General features: G+C 33.9%; 1 protein-coding gene across 1 annotated transcript in view; it reads right to left on the bottom strand.

The window, feature by feature from the left end:
• LOC135838837 (zinc finger protein 768-like) overlaps positions 1-13462 on the bottom strand; it is a 41826-nt gene extending 28364 nt beyond the window's left edge. Inside the window, exon 1 of the mRNA XM_065354628.1 lies at positions 13366-13462. The gene's annotated coding sequence lies outside the window, so the exon portion shown is untranslated. The remainder of the gene's footprint in view (positions 1-13365) is intronic.
• Between the last annotated feature and the right edge of the window lie 580 nt (positions 13463-14042).

Below are 14042 nucleotides of genomic sequence, written 5' to 3'. Positions count from 1 at the left end.
AATTTTGAGCTTTTGGAAACTTGATACTGAAAAAAGGAAAAATTCTTGAAATGATGCAAATTAAACAAAGCCAAACTTATGAGCTTTAAACGCGATGTTGAGAATTTAAACAACTTTTATATTGATCCTTCTCAAATGATGCTCGCCAGTCCTTTTTTTTTTTTTTTTTGGTTTTTCAAATCTCGTACGTATTTCTCGTCTATTTTATTTTTGTTTAGGTACTTCATAATCGTTCGCCGACGATGGAAAAAGAATAACTTTTGATGCGTGAGAATGGTAGGTAGAGGTACCTACCTATCTTATTATTGTGAAGTTGTAATTTAGTTGTTTTTTTAATAGGTAGGTAGAGGTGAGTTTTTACTTTTTACTTACGAGTATTTTCCATGGGATCAAACGTTGGCTTGAGAAATTGAATTTGCGAACTCAATACTCGTAGTACAGAAATGAGTTCATTCTGATAAAGGTTTTTTCAGATAATTATACCTATACTCCCCAACATGTATGTACCTGCATATTTTACCAATAACAAAATAATTCATTGGGCTCTATTTTGAATCAAATTGATGAAGTGTGGATCGTGAATACAAAAATTGAAGGTTTTTATTTTGGTTCACCTACATAGTTTCAGAAATTATCCATTCTTTCCATATTTTAGCATAAAATTAATGCTTACCTAGTACTTAGGAGGAAAATATTTTCAAAGCATAAATTTGCTCAAAAATATGCGATTTGCAAATTTTTAACCATTTAGTAGAACCCTAAAAATGGTCCTGGATTTTTTTGGCAATAGCCCAGGTCGACGCAAAATCATCAATTTCTATATATATATGTTAAGACCAAACCATTTTTACGAAAACAGGTTGGGTAAGGACTGCAACGAAAAGCTTGGGATTTTTTTCCCCGGAAATACCCCTCTTTTATGGCTCATATCTCCCCTCCAGGAATACCTCCGGACCTAAGTTTTTTTGGAAGGCTTTTAACTGAAAATGCAGATCTCCGTTCAATTTGGTCTAAATCTTCCGACTTTTTTTGGTGATCCACGCTGAGGATACTTACACAAATATTTTGTTCATTCGTGAATTGCAAAAAAGAAACAAACTCCGAAAATTTTCTGGACAGCTTAGCATACTAATATCCAACAGTTTTCTTTTGCCAAATTTCATAGCAGAATTGCCTTCCCTCAAGATTTCTCTATAGTAAACTTCGTGCCCAGAAAGCCCTCGTGTTTTTAGCTAGTTCAATGGTCTTATCTTATTCTTGTTTTTGAAATTGAAATCACTGTCATAAATTTTGCTCTCACCAACCTCCCTCCAAGAATTTGATCCAGCCACGCCTTCAACTTGCAAACTTTTCGAATGAATAAATGATTGGCAATTTCAGGCGAAGATTCTTTTTTGGTTTTGAAAAGGATGGGTATTTTGCAAAACCTCCCGCACGTGCTGCTATTGATTACACAAAGACACACAGTCAAAGGTACTCGCGTGGACGAAAGGGTTGTACCACGAGGGAGATTTGCGAAACTAGACACGCACTCGACCATTCCTCGTGTGCGAACTCGCCCACCCGTTCATCATTTACGCGTGAATAAGTTAGGTACGTCTACGTATTTGAAGATACGAGCGACGCGTCTTTATTAATAATACATTTCTATCTGATAACTTGTTTTCAAAAGGTATAAAAAGGTTTGCCTACGAGGTATTGAGTATCTCGAGTAAAAAAACTCTTTTGTACGGGTTCGTATGTTGTACTAGAATTGTATATGTAGGTATGTTTGCTGAACTAATCACTGCATTGTAATGTATGAGATTAATTACGTCAGAGGTGGTCCTACTTGATTTTTATTTAGTAGGTATACTTACGCATTTCAGGAGATGAAACAAAATATGGCGAACGGAAGCTGAAGCTTTTGCGCAAGTACTTACCTAGGTAGATTTATGAAAATATTTCGTATACTTTTATGACTTAATTATCGTCTCGTCGTCGTCGCCTAGAAATAATTGGAGAAAATGAACTGACTATTTACAAACTGTAGGCTATATCTACTGTGTGCTCAAAAAATGTGTGAACGAGTCATGTTTTTCAATTTTTTTTTTATGGGTGGAAAATGGAAATGGCGAGTTGATTCAGATAGTTTTGGATTCTACAAACATCGCAACTTCTTTTTCCTCAGAATTATTGAAAACTGAATTTGAACCTCAGCATCTCCTTCAAAAGTGATCTAATTCGTTACAGAATCGCTCAAACGTACGTTATCTGAACAATAAATCAGTGGCTATTCAAATTTATTTACAAAGAAACTCACCTAATTTTTTTTGAAAGCTCTGGTAAATTAAATAGCTATACCTACCTAAAAATTTGTGACTCTCACAATCTTACATAAATAATGAAAACATCTGTTATGAAAAATGTAACAAAAATATTCAAGTGCATCTAACCATCTACAATCTTCATCACCAAGTGAAGAATTGAATGCATCTGTAAGAACTTCTAGGACATGCTGTGCATATTTGTAACGGGATTAAGATGATTTTATCATAAAATTAAGTTTATACCCATCGGCCAAAATTTTAATTACAAGATATTTTAAAAAATAATTAAGTAGGTACTCGTTAATCTACAAATAAGTTGAGTAATATTAGGTACGTATGGTGTTATTTTTATAGATTAAAAATCTGTTCAAGCTACCGAATAATACTTTCTTAGCTACCTATCTATCGGTACCATGGACTTGAGAATTTTTTTTACACATTGCAGAACATATTTCAAGATTGGAAACAAATGGATATCCAGATATAAGTAGGTATGGGTAATAGTTATTGGTGAATCGTAACACCTGAATGACAAAGCATGTGACAATTGATCACCGCTCCATGACTGATCGACTGCTGACGGATAACGGAATTGGTAAAACTTGAGATTTTGCTCGTATCCATCACATATACAATGGAAAATATTAAAATAACGGATAACGATATATAGAAGGATAGATAATGCAGAAAAACATTTAAGAAATAAAACGTGCAAAATGACCTGTTTCTGCGAACAAGTCTCTGTTTCCTCTTCGCGGTGCCTACTTCATTACGGTCGTGCTCAACCCGTTCATCATTTTATTTACGTGATAATTGTTACTATTAGGGACGACCGGTATTGAACATTGGCGTGTGCTACGCAACATAAAGACACAAACTTCCCTAACAGGAGCGAATATTTCCGACGAGGAGAACGAGATCGCATCTGTAGGAGTTTCAATAAAAGGCGTATCGCGCATTCCTAGGCTCAGATGTTATCGCGTAACCTAGTCGCATCACATACGAAGCTGATGCCACGATCAATTTATCCTTTAAGGAGGAATTAATCGCGAAAAAAATGCTTCCAGTTGGAAAAAAATTGAATTAGGTATTTTACTGCGAACTCTACAGCAGATACAATTACACTCAGAAAATGTATAAGTATACCTGCGAAGAATATGATAAAAATTATTGCATTTGAGGCCCGTGATTTCGATTTACATTTACAGAGGCTAGAATGCATAAGGTAAGTAGTCTCGAACTATGCGCCAAATATTTACAAGAAAACTCCTCAACTTTGAAATCATTAATTGAAATGAAACTTTTGGATTGAATAAATAGAGAATCTCAAATATTCGAGGTATTCCCTAATTTCTAATGGCCCAGATGAGGCTAAAGTTGATTTTTTTTTATGAATTTGCGAAGTTATAAGCCTCAAGTGAAACAATATTTTGTATTTACATCTGAAAATTTATGAAGTTGATTAGTCTACAGTTCAATTCTGGCATAGAAGTGTTTTATTGGCTCGAGTTTTATGGACATCAAGCGTGGATCACGAAAAAAAGGAAGTCGAAGGATTTTGACTAAATTCAGTGGAGACCTTCACTTTAAGTTGAAAGTCGGCCTGAACATTTTTTATCCGCGGAGGTACTCTTTATAGAGGAGATATAAGCCCTCAAAAGTGAGACATTTTCAAAAAATCGTGTTTTTTTCGATCAAGTCCTCACCCAACCCGTTCTGAGAAAAACAGCCCAGTTATAAAAGATATAGGTACCTATTGTATGGTATTTGAGATTCTGCGTCAACCTCAGCCATTTTGCCATCAAAATCCAAGACCATGCACTTTTAATGTTCTGCTGATGGTTGAAAATTTGCAAATATTAATTTACCTACGTACTTGGGGTTAATTCGTGTTTTGAAAATATTTTTTCCTTTTACAATTCAAATGGCAGACTCTCAGAGTTGTAGATACTCACCAACCTATTTGCACTTTCTGTAATTTCACAATTTTTCTTGAAAAATTTGTATCTCCGCTCTCCTCCAAGACTGCTTTGTATGATCTGGTTTGTGACAAAAGTTTTTCAATGTAAGAACTAGCCATTTGATTACTCATTCATTCTATCATTTGAAGCTATATATAGAAGATTCAAACCCCACCTATAATTCCATCAATAAAATACCTAGTCTAAATGATCGAAAAGTTTTTTAGCGAACATTCATGCAATGGAATGAGATTTGAGGGTTAGTTATCCACCAAAATCACTTTTTCGAGAAAAACACATATAAAAAACCATGCCAATTTTTTGCTTCTGAAAAAGCTTGAGTAGTCATGCGACTTCAAAAAAATACAGAGCCAGACGAAGAATTAAAATTGCGATTTTTGAACTTTCGGAATTTTTTGACAGAAAAGTTGGACACGATTTGAAATCTTTTTTTCGATAATAACGCGTTCAACGGCTTAACCTTACGTTTTTTTGGACCAAGAACAACACAGAGGAATGTAGTCACGATTTTTGAACTTTAACTATTGAAAATTCTTTTTATTCTTAAAGTTTTGACGTTTTTTTTTTGTGTGTCATTTACTTACTTCAAAACCTCCAATTTTTAAAAATATTTACTTATAGGTAGGTATACTTACGTTTTCATTCAATTAGGTAATTATTTGTATCAATCTACGGCCCATAATTCAGTAACATTTTCATAATTATCCTTGTAGGTATATTTTGAGATTTTTTCAAAATTGTCTATAATTATCAAATTGAATTTTAGTCTCACTACTCCCATCAATCCTGAAAAATGATGAAGTCAACAGTGCTTTTGTGGAAAAAATGTTCCAAATTCAGGCAGACGTTTATCCTGACAAAAAAAATTTGAATTCGTGGATTCATAAAAATTTATCAGAGTTATATCCTCGAAAAAGGGTGCACAACTGACCAGTATCTTAATAAATGGGTTGCAGCGGACTACAGGAAGCTCTACTGCAGCCATTACATCGCTAAAACCAAAAAAATGCATATTTATGCACTCGTACTTTACTCGTCTATCTATTTAAGTACCTAGGTTGATATTTATCTACAAAACGCATGCCACATACCGTTGTGTAGGCATATTTACAAATGGTGGTAAGTACCCGTAAGTATCTCTAAGTGCGTATGGAGGTTCTGTACATTCAGAAACGAAGTAAAACTTTTAATATGTATGTCGTAAAAACGGTGGAGTTTTAACATCTCGATACTAATTAAAATAACAATAAAACAGAAACGATAAACCTTATTCGATGGTAATAAGCGTGCCCGGACGAGCGGATCAGCTACAATGCGAGAAAAGAATCGCGCGACAAATTCAAAAAGAAGCGCTGTTCGATTTTTTCACCTAAGACTTTTTGCACCGAGCACACGTCCGACGTGTTCACCTATCGTCGAGCAGATGAGAGTAAAAAAAAACCGTTACCAGGTAGATTGAAAATACTTGTATTCGCCGAACGACACATTAAATCACGTCATCGCACGCGTATTGTTATATGTTATTCACTGTGGAATATACACTTTTTCTATTATAATAATTTTCGATTCTCTTTTTTTTTCTTCTCTCAATCAAAATATAATATTATTGATCGGAAGATGAGAAACGAAGCGAGGAGTCGCGCGTGCCACCCACGTCATAAATTATACGACAACCGCCGTACACGGGCTTTTAGGTTTGGTCGCGTCCCCTTCTTTACACGTGCTCGCTACGTGCGAGAGCGTTTAATACAAAAGAATCTAGTTTCTTTTTAAAAACATCATCTTAACCACCTCTCGGTGTGTATGTCGGTATTGTGTAAAAAATTTGTTGCAGCAAGACGCAGACGATGAGCTGCGAGAGAGCTGCAGCATTTGCCCACATATCGTCTATCGCACCTATAGGTATAACTACAGCGACAGCTCGATCGTCGGTGTACAATCGAGAAGCAATTAGTAAAGTCGACGAAAATCGTTCCTCATCCGTCCAGCCATGTGAGCCAGCTTACTAGACATTCCATCGAGATATCATATTCCACGTTGTCAACTTTTAACGTCGAGTTGTTGAAATAAATGGTAATCTTTTGTAATAACCATTTGCATAAAAAATTATCCCACCGCGGAGACAAATTCGTAGTAAAAAAAAACGCTCGTTCGAGAGACGAAAAGCCTGTCGTAGAAGATATTGAAATATACGCGAAGGGAAAAGTAAACATCATTTAATGTCTTAATGCCATTTCATAGACTCCCACTAGGTTATAAACTTTCCAACATTTTGATAATTATCTCCAGTCGTCGCGTTAGTATTACCTTACCATCTTATCTTAATTGTATCTTGAAAAATAAACTCGCAATATCGTTTACTTTCGGGAAAAAAAGTAGCTAATAATAATGAGACTTATTTGTTAACGGCGTAAAAAAAAGCACACGCTACCCTTCCCATCGTTTAACCAGACTGTTTCGATTCCGGCATTTAATTTATGGCTCGAATCGAGCTAAATGTGAATTAATATCTATACGTTTGAAAAACACGTTCACTGTCAAAAAATATAGCTATGAAAATTTTTACTCGGATATAGCTTACTTTTGGAAACTTACACATTTGTACAGGTGAGTCACATTTCGACCAACATTTTCAGAATTTATAAAATTCGTGAGTAGGTAGGTAAATGATAAATTTTGGCGATATTTGTTATAAATTACCTTTGCCTGAATTTGGTTTCATAATGTGAATGAAATATAATTTCCAGTACCTACACATATGATGCACTGATGCATATTTAAAGTTGGCCATTTTTTTCCTCATCGTGATCGAAAATTTTTTGTATATATAATATGGTACCTATTTGTTAAAGTCAGAACTACCTATCTATAAACGTATGCCCCACCTGACCTCCTCAAAGTTAGTGCAACATTCCAGTGGGTGACTCAAAATTTTTCGGATAACCATGTGCCTAACAAATCTAACCAACAATACTTCAGGGAAATTTTGAAAACCGCAAATTCACATACAAAAGACAAAATTTGGAACAAGACTCCAGACATTTTTTTTTCTGTTCCCAAATTGTCAAAAAAAGATGAAAGAAAAAATCGAACAGGAAAAACGACCGTAGGTATATATACTCATTCGACGAAATTGATATTTCTTTCGTATGATTTCCTCCCTCCTCTTCACAATACACTTTTGAATTAATTGCATCTGATGGGATTGAAGAATTTTAGGTAAACGTTTCGCTTCACCATCACCCATGACATAAACACGGAGTTTGAGAGAGCTTTTGTGGTGAGTTATCTTCATTATTTTGTTCAAAAATGGAACCAATCTAACGTCGCGTCGCCTTGTGACCTGAGCATTGAGCAGTGACTTATTTACATAAAGTTGCATTCACATAGGTACCTACTTTTGCTTACTTGATACATAATTTATAATTCATGAGAATTGACCAATAAGAAGAAACGATCAAACTGACTGAATTTGAGTGTAATGAGTTGTGATTGGTTCTTCTTTTGCGGCTGCATATAGGTTATGCTTAATACTCGTATATTATATGTTATGTGTTATAAAGCTTACAAATTAAACGAAAGTAGGTATGTGAATGCAGTTTAAGAATCCTGGGGATTCAACACCCCTCCCATGCATTGCTAAAAAAAAAAACTTTCAAAAAACCGGGCATGATTTGTTTTTCTCATTAAGAAAATGTAGGTAGGTACGTTGATTTTTCGAAAATATAGCCACGTGCATTTTTTTTACTTTGGGACTGAACGGCGAGCACCTGCATATTTCCCATCATATTTCTTATTTTGTACTATATCTACTTGTATACAGAAAAATTTATGATCCTCTCTTACACTAATAAAAAGGGGACTCTCTTCCCTTCCCTCTCCCCCTAAAAAAAATACATTTCAGAATTTACAAATTCGTGGGAATAAAAAATTAACAAGTTCCTACCTCACCTCTAGCGTATTGAGAATTTTTAGACGAAAGTCAAATTTTTTGGAAAATGTAACTCATGTGTGGAAAAAATACTCATTTTAAAGCTTATTTCGAAGCAGAAAGTTTACTTTTTAAGTTTTTGGGGGTGCAAAGATTTTATATCTTTTTTTTTATGTGACCCGAACTAGCCCTTACTACAGGCATCCCAATTTGATCAGAAGATGAAAAAAGTGATACCTACTAACCTACTTATCTAATTAGGTAGGTAGGTATGTAGGTACTGTCAAACGTCCTAATTTGTTGAACACCATTTTTAAAGACAAATCCGATCCCTAAAAACAAAATCAAAAAAAGAAATAAACGATTTTTCACCAATCGAAAATGTAGGTACATACAAGAAATGTCATGTTTCATTTTTCACTTTCCACTTTTTTTAAATTCTGTCCGAAATTAAGACGTTGGGCGTTTGATTGTTCATAAGAAAAAAATCTCTTGAAGCGATTTAATCTCACTCGAAGGTAGCAAAAAAAGGAAAGAATGAGAATAAAGAGGAAGGTAAAAGGAGCAGTTGAACAAACGAGAGGTAAAACCGGGACGTACGTTTCACAATCAAGGCTAAATAATTCCATAAAGATGCCCAATACTGGGAAAATTCTGCGCAACTCGACATTTTTATATAGGTAGCTAGGTAGCTAAAAAAAAATCCATTTCCCCATCTTAGTACCTACGTTATAAGGGTGAAATTAATTAGGTACTGTTTGCACCGCAAATTCACAATGCAACAGGTCGGTCAAGGTATTCAAACAACTGATCGACTGAACTTTTCATTTGGAGAAAAACAGCAGATCATCAATAACATTCTTCTGTTGTAGAAGTAGCTAAAGAACCCAAATATAAGTTAACTGATTTAATGATACATACTTACTTAGTTCAACTTTTAATCACTCGTTGAGATTGAGAATAGATTAGGTACCTATTTTCAAACATTTCCCAACTTTCGTGTACGAAAAAAATTGGGCCTCTTTCGTTCAATTTTCCCTCTTTCGTTTATACCTATATATGTAGTATGAGATGGGAAAATTCTAGGTAGGAAATTTTATAGGCAATAAAGTAGCCTACATAAATAATCATCAATCGAAACTAACACCGCCGAACATTTGTAATGAAATCTATAAGGCTTGTTATTTGATAAACGACCATTTAAAATGATTACCTATATTATTTGTACGATACTATGTTACGGTGTATAAAATGAATAGTGATCGCTGTCAAGCCAGAATACTGACCAGCAGGACGCTAGCCAGGGGATATAACAAATAGCAAGTTGTTACAATGCTCATTGACTTCGGTAGGTAGTTGGGTTTGTGTTACATGCAAGATGTTTTTCTTTCATCCTTTGTCGATGATTTGACAACACATAATTTTTGAAATTAAATGATTTTCTTTTCGAATATTTCCTATATCTTTAATCGTATTTGTTTAACGGATTCGAAGTGTGCCTACCAAGCTGGGTACATATTTTTAAAAATCATTTTTTCCATTAATACTGACCCAAAATGCGAACTCCAAAGAATTGCAAATATTATAAGTAATACAGATAAGATGAATTTATATATCGAAATGTAACGTGATTTCGTAGGCATTCTCGAGCATCGGATGAAGGAAAAAAATACATATAAGTATAACTGAAATTTCATCCATACCACGTGCCATCGTTAGAGCGCACGAACAATACGTATAGTTTTTTTCAATCGGATACGCCGATTACGTCTGTTATACGGAAATATTTCAAATAATATTAAACGTCTCAGCCATTTATTGAGGTTAGGAAAGCGTAAGTTGGGGGCGCGATCCGCACCTGGATCCTATTATATCAGCTAATCTAATTCCCGAATAACAAACCTTAAACGTATAAGAAACACTTCTTACAGTTTAGTGGATATCTTGTAACAGTTTTGACAAAGGTCTGGGCACGTGTGCCAACAACCCCTAATAAATTATTTACATTATTGAGCGGCATATGGCAACATGTTTACAAAGATGCCAATGGAGACGTAGTAGTATAGCTCGAGATTCTCACAAATTAGATCAGCTGACTAGAAAGCTTATATAAATAGTCCTAGATGCTATGCAAAAGTGCGTATACCCAGCAAAAGTAAAATTTCATTAAATTTACCTATGCTTCGGGCTCGAGTGTGAGAATTTTTTTCAGCCCCGTTCCCCTCTTCAAGATGCCCCAAAAGGGTAGTAACAGTTGGAAGCGCGTGCCTAAATGCACACTGGTGGTATTTCATAACGGCTGTCGTCCCTTTTTTTTTTACCTCTACCTTTCTCATTGTTCCTTATCCTGGAAGTGTAATCTTTGAAACCCTCCTTTATAGCTTTCGTATATTCTTTTCGAGTGGATTACGAAACGTTCATCTCTTTACATCGACAAAAAAATAACAGTAGATAAACGCAGCGCAATATTCGGTTTGGTTTTAATAATCATCTAGTTACTTTCATCTTGGAAAAAAAATCAAATGTATCTAACTTCGTGTAATTAAACGGCAATTACGTCAATTCGAGCGCGTATAACCGATGAACTTGACATTGTGAAAAGTTGGCAGGAAAAATCGATTGTTTTCCAGCCTTTATACGTATTACGCTTACCTACGCAAGAAATATTCCTACAACTGTTTAAATATTGTTTTTAAATTGCATGTACTTTGGTACTTGCTGGAGCTTTGGGGTTATTAAATTACCTACTCTGTTTCAACTTTTTTTCTTTTCTGTTCAACACAATTACTAACAAAACAATTTCTTTTCTTTTGAATTATGCAAGGGTGTATCCTGAGAGTTGCGTAAACGGTAGGACATGAGTGAATGACGTAGATACAGTTTCTTCCAGGCAATAAGTAGCTTTTAAATGATTAAAATATTGAGGTATTTTACAAGACTTTCGAGGTGGGTAACAATTCTGACAAGGAAATCTTTACAATCCGTCAGTTCTGATTGAGTTGGGGAATTTTGTTCACTGAAAGAGCATCAAGTTTTGAGCTTAAAGGTTTTTTTTTTTTTTTGAAATTTAAACGTTTTTTATTGTTTGAATATCTGGATACAGATTTGTGCACACCCTCACCGCCTCAACATGCCACAAGGCTTTTATGAGGGGAAGAGCTTAAAGGTTGATTTTTCGTGGTTTTTTTTTGGCAAATTTTCGAAAATGGCGAAAATAGCCTAATGGCTAATACCTATTGGTGTTTTAATTTTCTACAAAAAGAGTAGGCCTAAACACACAATTAAAATCTGAAAATCAATTCATAAATACTAAAATCAACTGCTCGCATTGATTGCCAACTTTTTCAAGCCAAAATATGAATGTTTTGATTTTTTTTTCAAAATTTGAGATTTTTCAACTCACATTATGTAAAAAAATACGCTTTTCAGCTCATCACTTCAGATTTGCAATATTCACCTGCCCTAATAAATTTGGAATGTCAAATTTTTGGCAGAATTAAATTTTACCTATCGAAGTTGACCACAACGCCTTCTGGAACGACTTAAAGTTGAAGCTTTAAGCAAAAGTTGACATTTCTTTAATAGGAATTAGGTACTATACCAACGAGACATAATCAATTTTTTGTTGGCTGGAGAATTTATACTGATTCAAAAGTGGTCACAATTGGAATTCTTTCAAAATACACGAGCTTATCAATTTGTAAATAATCTGCTATAGAGACTTCAGCTCGGCAAAAAAAAGGTTATAATCGATTCTGGAGGTGGATGAGCTGTTTCTATAATTTTCAAAAAATTTTCAAAAATCAAAAAATAAACTTTGGCAGCTCAAAAATTTAATATTGAATTTTAGATGACAATGCTCTTTCAGTGAGCCAAAAGTTTTGTTTCAATTTTATAAAAATTTAGGTGGATACATCTCATGATTTAAAAAACAATTAGGTAACGACTGACATGTTCTGACTTTTTTCGAAAAAAATTGAAAAGAACCGTGCATGACTTGAGAAGGTTGAATTTCCAAACAATTTTCTCTTTTGCAGCCTTGAATCATTTTTTTTCAATTAAGGTAATATCTCTGCAAATAGTTTTTTGAAAAAGTTCAAATCTAAAAAAGCTTCAGACTACTTCCTCTCAAGTGGGAGGATTCTTCATTTAAATAGCTCACTTTGTTAATTACATTTAAATGACAAATTTTCATTGTTCAAGAATTTATTTCTTTAAAAAGTTGAAATTTTCTCACTAATTATTGACGTCACGTCGCTTTGTTACGACACCTGTAATTATTTCAGAACAATTTTTGAAACAATTTAATAAAATTTATTCAAAACGTTTAAAATCTTTTAAGGCGTTGGAGGGTTGAAGGGTGTAAAAAATTCAAAAAATTATGAAAAACATTAGTACCCAAGAAAAAACGTCTACCGGAAAGATCTGAAGCATCTCTACCTATCTATGCCTCCAATTTTCTCCAAAACGAATGCCCTGGTAACACAATTCAATTTTTTTGTGCAAAGACTACAAATTTTGCAGGAGGAAAATCTAAATTTTGTACCACAGTTATCCGTTCACATATGTAAGTATCAAAATATAACCTAGGTATTTCATTTAAAACACAATGATTTATCAATTAAAATTCTCGCTCGGTAAATAGGCTACAGAAATTCAATCGTCTTTGAAAAAATAAACAAAGATCAATTTTAAATAAAAATCTTTCAATTTCGCGTACATGAAAGTAGAAATAAGATTTCGAAAAAATCATGAAAAAGAAAATACGACTGTCTGAAATCTAAAGTAAGTACATACCTATATGCAAATTGAAAAATAAAAAAAAGTTGGCTAGTCATTAGAATTTTATACCTACGTACCGCCGCGCCGTTTGTGTATACCAAGAACGAAAACGTATTATAAAATTTGTTATTGCAATCGAGAATATTATAAAATAATAGACAACACTAATAGCAACAAGATTTTCGTCATGTTCGCGAATATTACATGTTTTTTAATTAAATTACCAGCTGTTTATTCGGAGAAATTTTGCCAAAATATTACAATGCAACGTGAAATAATAACGGCACGTTTTTAAAATTATTCCCAAACCGTACCACGAATACAAATGCACTTTATATTTTTAGAACTTTTAAACACTTACCACGAGGTAGAAATTAAGTATGATGAGAAAAAAATTGTTGAGCAAAATTTCACTATAAGATAAACAACGAATGGTTCGCGAAACCAAACACACGTTCAAAAAAAATTAAATGTGAAAAAATTAAAAATCGATTTAAAAACAAGAGTGCAAAAAAAAATCAACTTTTGATAAGCAACAAGTAAAACAACTGTTGAGTCGCGATCGTGGTACTAAATAAAACTGAGTATTGGAATTAGGTACAACGTGTTGCACCGACGCCCCAACCAAACACCAAAATTAATGGGGTGATTTTATAGGGGGCGAATCAAAAGGGAGATTTAAAGGGCGGAGTCTGCAAACAATGTGTTTTAACTACACGTAGGTACCTAGTACCTATATATATAAAAAGATTTACTAATGTGCTTTATTATTTTCAATTATTCGTGTTCTATTTTTATTTTCTAGGTACATTCATAATCAAATGTGTAGGTCTAGGTACCCAACTGAAGTGATAGGTCATAAAAAAATAGTGACAGTTTAAGATGATTAAAACTGATTTTAATTTATACAATTTTTTATTGCAGAGTTGAGCGATCACTAATCCAAAGCAGACAAGTTATAGATTCCATGATAAATCAAAGTTATATACTTGGGTGCTTGAAATATTTTAAATTCGCATAAATCCTAAATTCGGTGCT

The sequence above is a fragment of the Planococcus citri genome, chromosome 3 (assembly GCF_950023065.1).
Source record: "Planococcus citri chromosome 3, ihPlaCitr1.1, whole genome shotgun sequence".
In the NCBI taxonomy this organism is placed as follows: domain Eukaryota; kingdom Metazoa; phylum Arthropoda; class Insecta; order Hemiptera; family Pseudococcidae; genus Planococcus; species Planococcus citri.
Note: the sequence above shows the minus strand (reverse complement) of the source record. Positions and strands in the feature narration are given on the sequence as shown.